This window comes from Kogia breviceps, chromosome 4 (assembly GCF_026419965.1).
Source record: "Kogia breviceps isolate mKogBre1 chromosome 4, mKogBre1 haplotype 1, whole genome shotgun sequence".
Taxonomy (NCBI): Eukaryota; Metazoa; Chordata; class Mammalia; order Artiodactyla; family Physeteridae; genus Kogia; species Kogia breviceps.
The window spans coordinates 183389059-183395985 of record NC_081313.1 but is presented as its reverse complement, the minus strand read 5'-3'; the positions used below and the strand labels follow the sequence as shown (position 1 = coordinate 183395985).

General features: G+C 42.7%; 1 long non-coding RNA gene across 1 annotated transcript in view; it reads left to right on the top strand.

Annotated features, from left to right (window-relative positions):
- Positions 1-4273: 4273 nt before the first annotated feature.
- The window catches only part of LOC136794197 (uncharacterized), a 60358-nt gene continuing 57704 nt past the window's right edge, over positions 4274-6927 (top strand). Inside the window, exons 1-2 of the long non-coding RNA XR_010840585.1 lie at positions 4274-4436; positions 5564-5661. This is a non-coding gene — a long non-coding RNA (uncharacterized lncRNA). The remainder of the gene's footprint in view (positions 4437-5563; positions 5662-6927) is intronic.

Sequence of the window (6927 nt, the reverse complement as noted above, 5' to 3'; positions counted from 1 at the left end):
GTCTTGTAAAGATTTGGCTTAACTACAATGTTTGCTTTACATTCAATTGATGTAGGATGAAGTCTTTCAATCCTTATTTTTAGAAATTAAGTAAATTTTACTTGTTTTGGGTTATGAAAGCTCTTGGTCTGAACTAACCTAAATTCCTAGTCCAGCACGGATGGAATGGGTGTTATGTGGAATAATTGTCTGGGTTTTATGATTAGTAATGATAGGAAGGTTATTTCTTTGAATGTTCAATGTGATTTGTTTTTGTGTTGTTTCATGAAGGGAATACAGTTAGTGATGTGGAGTATGTTAGCTGCAAGTAGAAATATATGCTGAGCACTGCTGTGATGGCTATTAATGTTGGTAGAATGATGTTGTCATTTTCGTTATCTCTTGGATAAGTATTCATTTGGGTAAAAACCCTGATAGTGATGGACTATGTCCTAATGATACTATAATGGTGAGGAAAAGGATTGTGATGGGAGGTGTTTTACCTCATGTGTGTGATAATGACACTCTTGTAGTACAGGCTCTGGGCATAAATAATAAGAAGAGAGTGTTGTTATGATATAAATTAGTATGTTTAGGATTGTTATAATCGGAACATACTTTATAACGGCTGTTATTCATCCTATATGGGCACTTGATGAGGAGGGTGTAATTTTTTCCAGGTGAGTCTGACTAAATCTCCCTCAGCCTCCAGCTATGATTTATAATATCACTATGATTAATAGTATATTTAGGTTGATGGATGGTGACATGTGGTATAAAACTGACAGGGGTGCACTTTTGTCATATTAATAGCATCAGGCCTGCTCTTCATGGGACGCCTTGTGTGACGTGAGGCACTCAGAAGTGAAATGGGGAAAGTCCTACTTTTGTGACAAGGGCGATTGTCATGAGGGTGGATGCTGCTGGATGAAAGATTTTTGTTATTCATTGTGTTCCATGACCAGAGTATATTAGATTAATGATACTAGCCATTATAAGTAGTATTGGTGTGGTGGATTGTTTTAGGAAATATTTGTTGGATGCTTCTGTAGCTTATGGGTTTGTGTTTTTTTATTAGAATGGGGATACCATTAACCAGTGTGAGCTTCTTATACAATTATATTTCCTGTGATAATGGTCAGTAGAATGATAGTAAAAACAATGAGAGTTTATTAGTACAGGAAGGATCTACGACAACATGTTGGGGGTATGGGCCTGAAGCTTACCTAGTGAACCTTAGTATATAGCATGTGCTGTAATGTGGTAACATGGAGAATATAAAATTCTTAGGAAGAATTCAATTCCAGGAATAAGAGCATTGAAACCTCTATAATTTACTCTATCACAGTAACTCTTTTGTCAGACATATTTCTTAAGTTTGTGGTGGGTTGCTGGTATGATGACAGGTGGTGAAAACTCTCATATACATCGGGCTAATGTTAGTAGAAAAAAAATTTTTATACGAGATGTAGACGTTGATCATATCAAAATTGTGGGTAGGATGCTCAAATTCATAGAAAGGAGATTGTTAGATGTGTTTTAATGATGACTTGGGGTGTATATAATTCTGGCACCTAGGGATTGTCGAATGCTCCTACAAATGGATTGTTGTGGAAATGTTTATTATAAGGAAATTGACATATTGTCTAGCAAGGAAGAGGTGAATGGGCCTGCTACATCTTCTACATTGAAGTCATATACAGGTTTTGATTCTACTTCTGTTGAATCAAGTGGGGCTTCATTGAATTTCTGCTACTGCGGAGATAATAAAATTCTGAGTAGGGGTCAGAAGAAAATAGTCATAGGTGTTCCTGTGTAATAATTACTGTTGAAAGTGTAAATGATCCATTTATCAGTAAGACTGAGGATAGAATAACTGCTACATTACTTCATATGAGATTGTCTATGCTACTGTCCCTAGAGCTCCAGTGAGTGAGTATGTTGAATGTGAAGCTCATCCAGAACTGAGGATGGAATAAATGGCTAGGTGTGATATGGCTAATATAAAGAGTATGCCTACATTTATATTAATTAGTGGCTAAGATATGGGAAGAGGAATTCATGTTGTGAGAGCCAGGGTTAAGGCTAGCATTGGGGCAATAATATATAAATTGATGCTGTTGATGGACATAGTGGGTATTTAATAAGTAATTTGAATGCCTCAGCAATGGGTTGTAATAATCCATGTGGGCAGATGATTTTTGGCCCTTTCTGGATTTGTATATAGCTTAGGATTTTCCATTTAGTTAATATGAGGAATGCTATGGTGAATTAAATTGGGTAACTTGTGAAAGAGTGTTGATTATAAACATATTCTTAGGAAGAGGACTTGAACCAGTGCAGATAAAAGTTTCAGTTTTACATAATTACCGGGCTCTGCCACCGTAACAAACCCTGCTCTACAGTAGGGTATGTATAAATTAATTGAATGTAGATTATGTCATCATTTAGTTTGAAGACATTGTGTAAAGTAAGCCGTATTGCTCTTGTCCTTTCATACTGGAAGAAATCTGCAATAGACAGAAACCAAGCAGGATGGCTCCAGTCTGAACTCAGATCATGTGAGACTTTAATCATTGAACAAAGAGACAATTAATAGCAGTTATACCATTGAAATGTCGTGATCCAGCATCAAGGTCAAAAACCATATTGCCGATATGAACTCTAGAATACAATTACACTCTTATCCCTAGTAAAACTTGTTCCATTGATCAGTGTTTGAGAAGAACAGGTGATAAAGAATTTTGACTAGCTGGTCTAAATTGTAATCACTCAGAGGTGATTTTATTCTCTAAAAATAAATGGCACACGGGCTCAAGGTGCACCAGCTTCAGTAGTTGTGGCACGCAGGCTCAGTAGTTGTGGCCCACTGGGTTAGTTGCTCCGTTGCACGTGGGATCTTCCCAGACTAGGGATCGAACCCGTGTCCCCTGAATTGGCAGGCGCAGTCTTAACCACTGCATCACCAGGGAAGTCCCAGAATCGCCGTCTCCCTTTTAATACACCTTAAGCCCAAAGAATCCATGGAAGATTGTTACAGATAATAAGAGAATAAAATATTGTAAGGACTATAACAGAAGCATATAGTACACTGTTCATATAGACACGTCCCAAGCAGTTACAAAGTATATTATAAAGAAGGCTGCAATTTTCAAAGAATAACATAAATTATACCCACAAACTCCCAATATTTCCTGAATCGTTGCAATCTGAAACCCTATTGTAGGAAGCAGAACATTCCAGGAGACATTCTACAAATGAAGGCCTCTAAACCCTGTGGGTGGATAAGGAATTCTGGAAGGAAGGTATCCTCACTCAAGGAGAGCATGATCCTATACTTTTGTCACATCACATCCCTGTACAATTCCCATTGATCTCGGTCCAGGCATTCCCAGTTCTCTTGAGAGAAATCTATGGGCACATCCTGGGATGTCAGCAGTCCCTGAAATTAAAAGTACACATGACATGTGGCCACGGGAAGAGTTCATAATGTGACGCAAGAAGAAAAGAGCAAATTAAGAGAACTGGTTTTAATTTAGAAGAGTGTCTTCAATCATCCACTAATATATATATATATACATATATATTTTTTTTCACAAAGTAACTTTCTCTATTTCTAACTACAAAAAAGAGTATGTCATGTGATCCATAAAACCAGTATAGAGACTATAGTCATCTGGAAAGGAAATGATAAAATGGTGGTTTCAACACGGACATATGCATTTTTGAGTGTTTTATTTATATCAAACTGGATAAAATGTGCGTATTTCTCAGACAGAAGAGAAATGTCGAGGTAGAAATGTACCTTTCAACTATTCATGGGTCCACAAGTACACTGGAGAGAGTGTAAAATTGCAGATTCTGATACAGTAGGGCCGGTGGGCCTGAGTTCTATTTTTTAAACGAGCTCATTTTTAACTAGTGATGCCACAGTCTCTGATTCATTAACGACAATTGTGAATAGCAGAGACATAATAAGGAAAGGTAAACATTCATAGTTAACTTCTAACTTCAAGTGTGTTATGGATTTCCCACGTTTAATAGGATAGTAAGCACAGCAGCAACCACCGTTTGTGAACATTCACTGTAGACCGTGTGTATCTTTCTGACTTTTTGTGTAGGATTGCAGGAAAAAGGCCTGTGCTGCGGCCACAGTGGGCGGGGCCCTCAGGCCGGGCCGCCCCTCCAGGCCCCCCGACGGGGCCCTGAGCTCCTGGCGGCTCCTCCCCCGGCGCCCCGCCCCCTCCCAGGAGGCCTCGGGGCAGAACGGCCCCACCCACTGCGTCCAGAACGGAGCCCGCGTTTCCTCAGAGCTGGAGTTCCCGGCTCGGGGTCTCTTCAGTCCGCCGTCACGGAGCTGCCCTGGAGCCCCAGGGGAGGGCGGCCTCACTGACGCTGCCGGCTGCGGAGGGGCCCCGGCGGCCGAAGCCGCGACAGTCGTGGGGACGGCGGGCCGGGTAAGTGGGTCTGGTGCCCGGGCGGCCGCGCAAGAGCAGCTTCTGAGGGGAAGGGTTTCGCGGCCACCCGCCGCTGCTGTGCAGAACGAGCGGCCTCGGGGTCTGGTCCCGGGGAACTTCGGCCCCTCCTCTCGTCCCTGCCCTCGGCCTGGCTCGCGGGGCCCGGGGGGCGTGGGGAGAGGGCGGCTGAACGTCCTGAGGGGACACGGGGCGAGGGAGGCGCAGGGTCCGGCCGCAGCGTCAGCGACCCTCCTCCCGACGGCGGGGAAAGCGGCCGAAAGTTCCTCCCGAGGCTCCCAGGCCTCTTGTTCAGCCGAGGCCCTGTGCGCCCCTTCCTCCCTGAGCTAAAGCACCCGGGGGGGGGGAGGGGACAGTGCAGGGGGCTGGCGGAGGTGATGGGGGACGTGAAAAGGTGATTGTCAGCTAAGGAGAACCTGCTCTCCCAGGTTCTACAGGAATGCAGGGCTTTCCTTATGCGAAGATGCTGGAGTCAGGCTCACGAATTCCTTCCTTTGATATGCACCTCAGCTCTCTGGGGCCTGCATCCTGTATTTGCATATCCTGAGTTCCTCAGCCTGCCCGCTCACATTGGAGAGGATGACTGTGGCATCTTTTGTTTACTGAGGTGGCAAGAAATATTCCATTTCTCACAGGCTTGAGGGGCAGACAGTGAAGAAGCGTCGGAGAGTCTCACTTGGCATGTACTTTGGTTTACATATAGATAATAGTTATACTTACTTAACTGTGCTAATAGAGGCTCTGGAGTACAATCAACTTGTACTACTGCCCTCTATGTATTAATTTCATCAATATCATAAGATAAATGCCTGTAGAATTGACTTAATCCAGTTAAATAGCATAATGATTTTTAAAGGAAACATAATAGAAATATAACAACAAAACCTTTACCACTACAGGCTGGGTCTGGAACAAGGTAAATAAATGTTCCATTGTTAAAATATTGAAAGAGTATTCAATAGAAATATCAAGAAAAATGACAAATAATAAGGGCAGCAGAATGTTGAAATGTTCTATCTTTCTATCACTTTAAAGTGGCAGAAAATCATTTATGAGCAGGCACTGGGGCAGAAGATGCCTGATTTTATATCTTTGTCATATTTGTGCAGTTGTTTCAACAAGTAACTTAAAGACACAGTGGAAAAGCCAGGAGGTTTGTGCCTGAGATCATGTTGATGTGAAACCCGGGATGGCTGCCTTGTGCCAGGTGAGTTAAGTTTACCTCGCAGAGCTCCTGAGAAACAAGGGCTGGAATTTTTCTTCTGCGATGAATAGGAGCTGTTGAGTCCAGTTCATTGAGCAAGGAGTAGGTCTTGTCTATTACATATTTGGTTTTTGGAACGGTATCTGTGCTAATTTCAAACTCTTGTTTTATGAAAACCCCCCCTCACCTTTCCCCTGAAGCAGGCATAAGTGTGTTTTCTAAAAGCGTGACTCTGTTCTGTTTTAATTCAGTTCTTTGTAGCCATGTTTACATTCCCTCTATAAGTGATATGTTTTGATAAATTTCTTTTTCTGTGTGAACTTTTTCACTTTGAATTATCGTACCTAAATCCACTCATTATGCTGCTACTAGCCTTATGACATTGATTTCATGGCTGAGTGATATTCCATTGTACATAAGTTTCACAACTTCTGTATCCATTTTTCTCTTTCCTGGGATATGGAACGGGTACCGAAGTCGAGGTTCTTGTAAACAGAGCAGCCCTAAGCTTTGGGGTGCCTGTGTCTTGTTGATTTTTAGTCTTCCCAAGATATACGCCCATGAGTGGAAGTGCCCTATGCTCTGTAGCTCTGTTGTTTAGATGTTTTAGGAAACACCATACACTTTTGTAGAGTGTCTGCGGCAATTTTCATCCCGCCCGTCAGCATAACAAGGTTTCCTGTTCTCCATGGCCTGTCCTGCATTTGTGGTTTTTTACACTTTTTTCAGATGGCCGTTTTGACCGGGGGGAAGTGAGACTTCTTTGTAGTGCTGATTTGCTCTCCCAGCTTGCTTGGTTGGCCAAAACGTGTGTATGCTTTTTTACCTGAATATATTCAGGAAGGAACACATACTCCCTTTTTGGCCAACTGCATCATTGTCCAAGTTCTGCCGCTTTTCATGTGCTTTCAAGGAAACTCCAATCTACCTCTTGAAATCTGTTTCCTGCAATTCTGCCTTGCTTTCAAATCCTCTTCGTTGCCTTAACTCAATGTATTTTTGGATGGTAGTTGTCATTTATCACTGTGCAGGTTTGTGAGTTGCAGTGCCCCTGAGCTCCATGTTTCAACTGCCCTTTTTGTGAGCTGGCCCAGAAAACCACAGCATCGCCTCAGGCCCTATCCTGGTTTCGGGGCGTCAGGCTGAGCCTTTGGTGAATTCTTCTTCGTGATGGGAAATGAGAGTAACATGTGCCCGACCAAACACCTCCAGCGAGTCTCTCATTGGTTCCCCCTTTTCCCGTTCATCCTCGGCACATATTGCAAACTG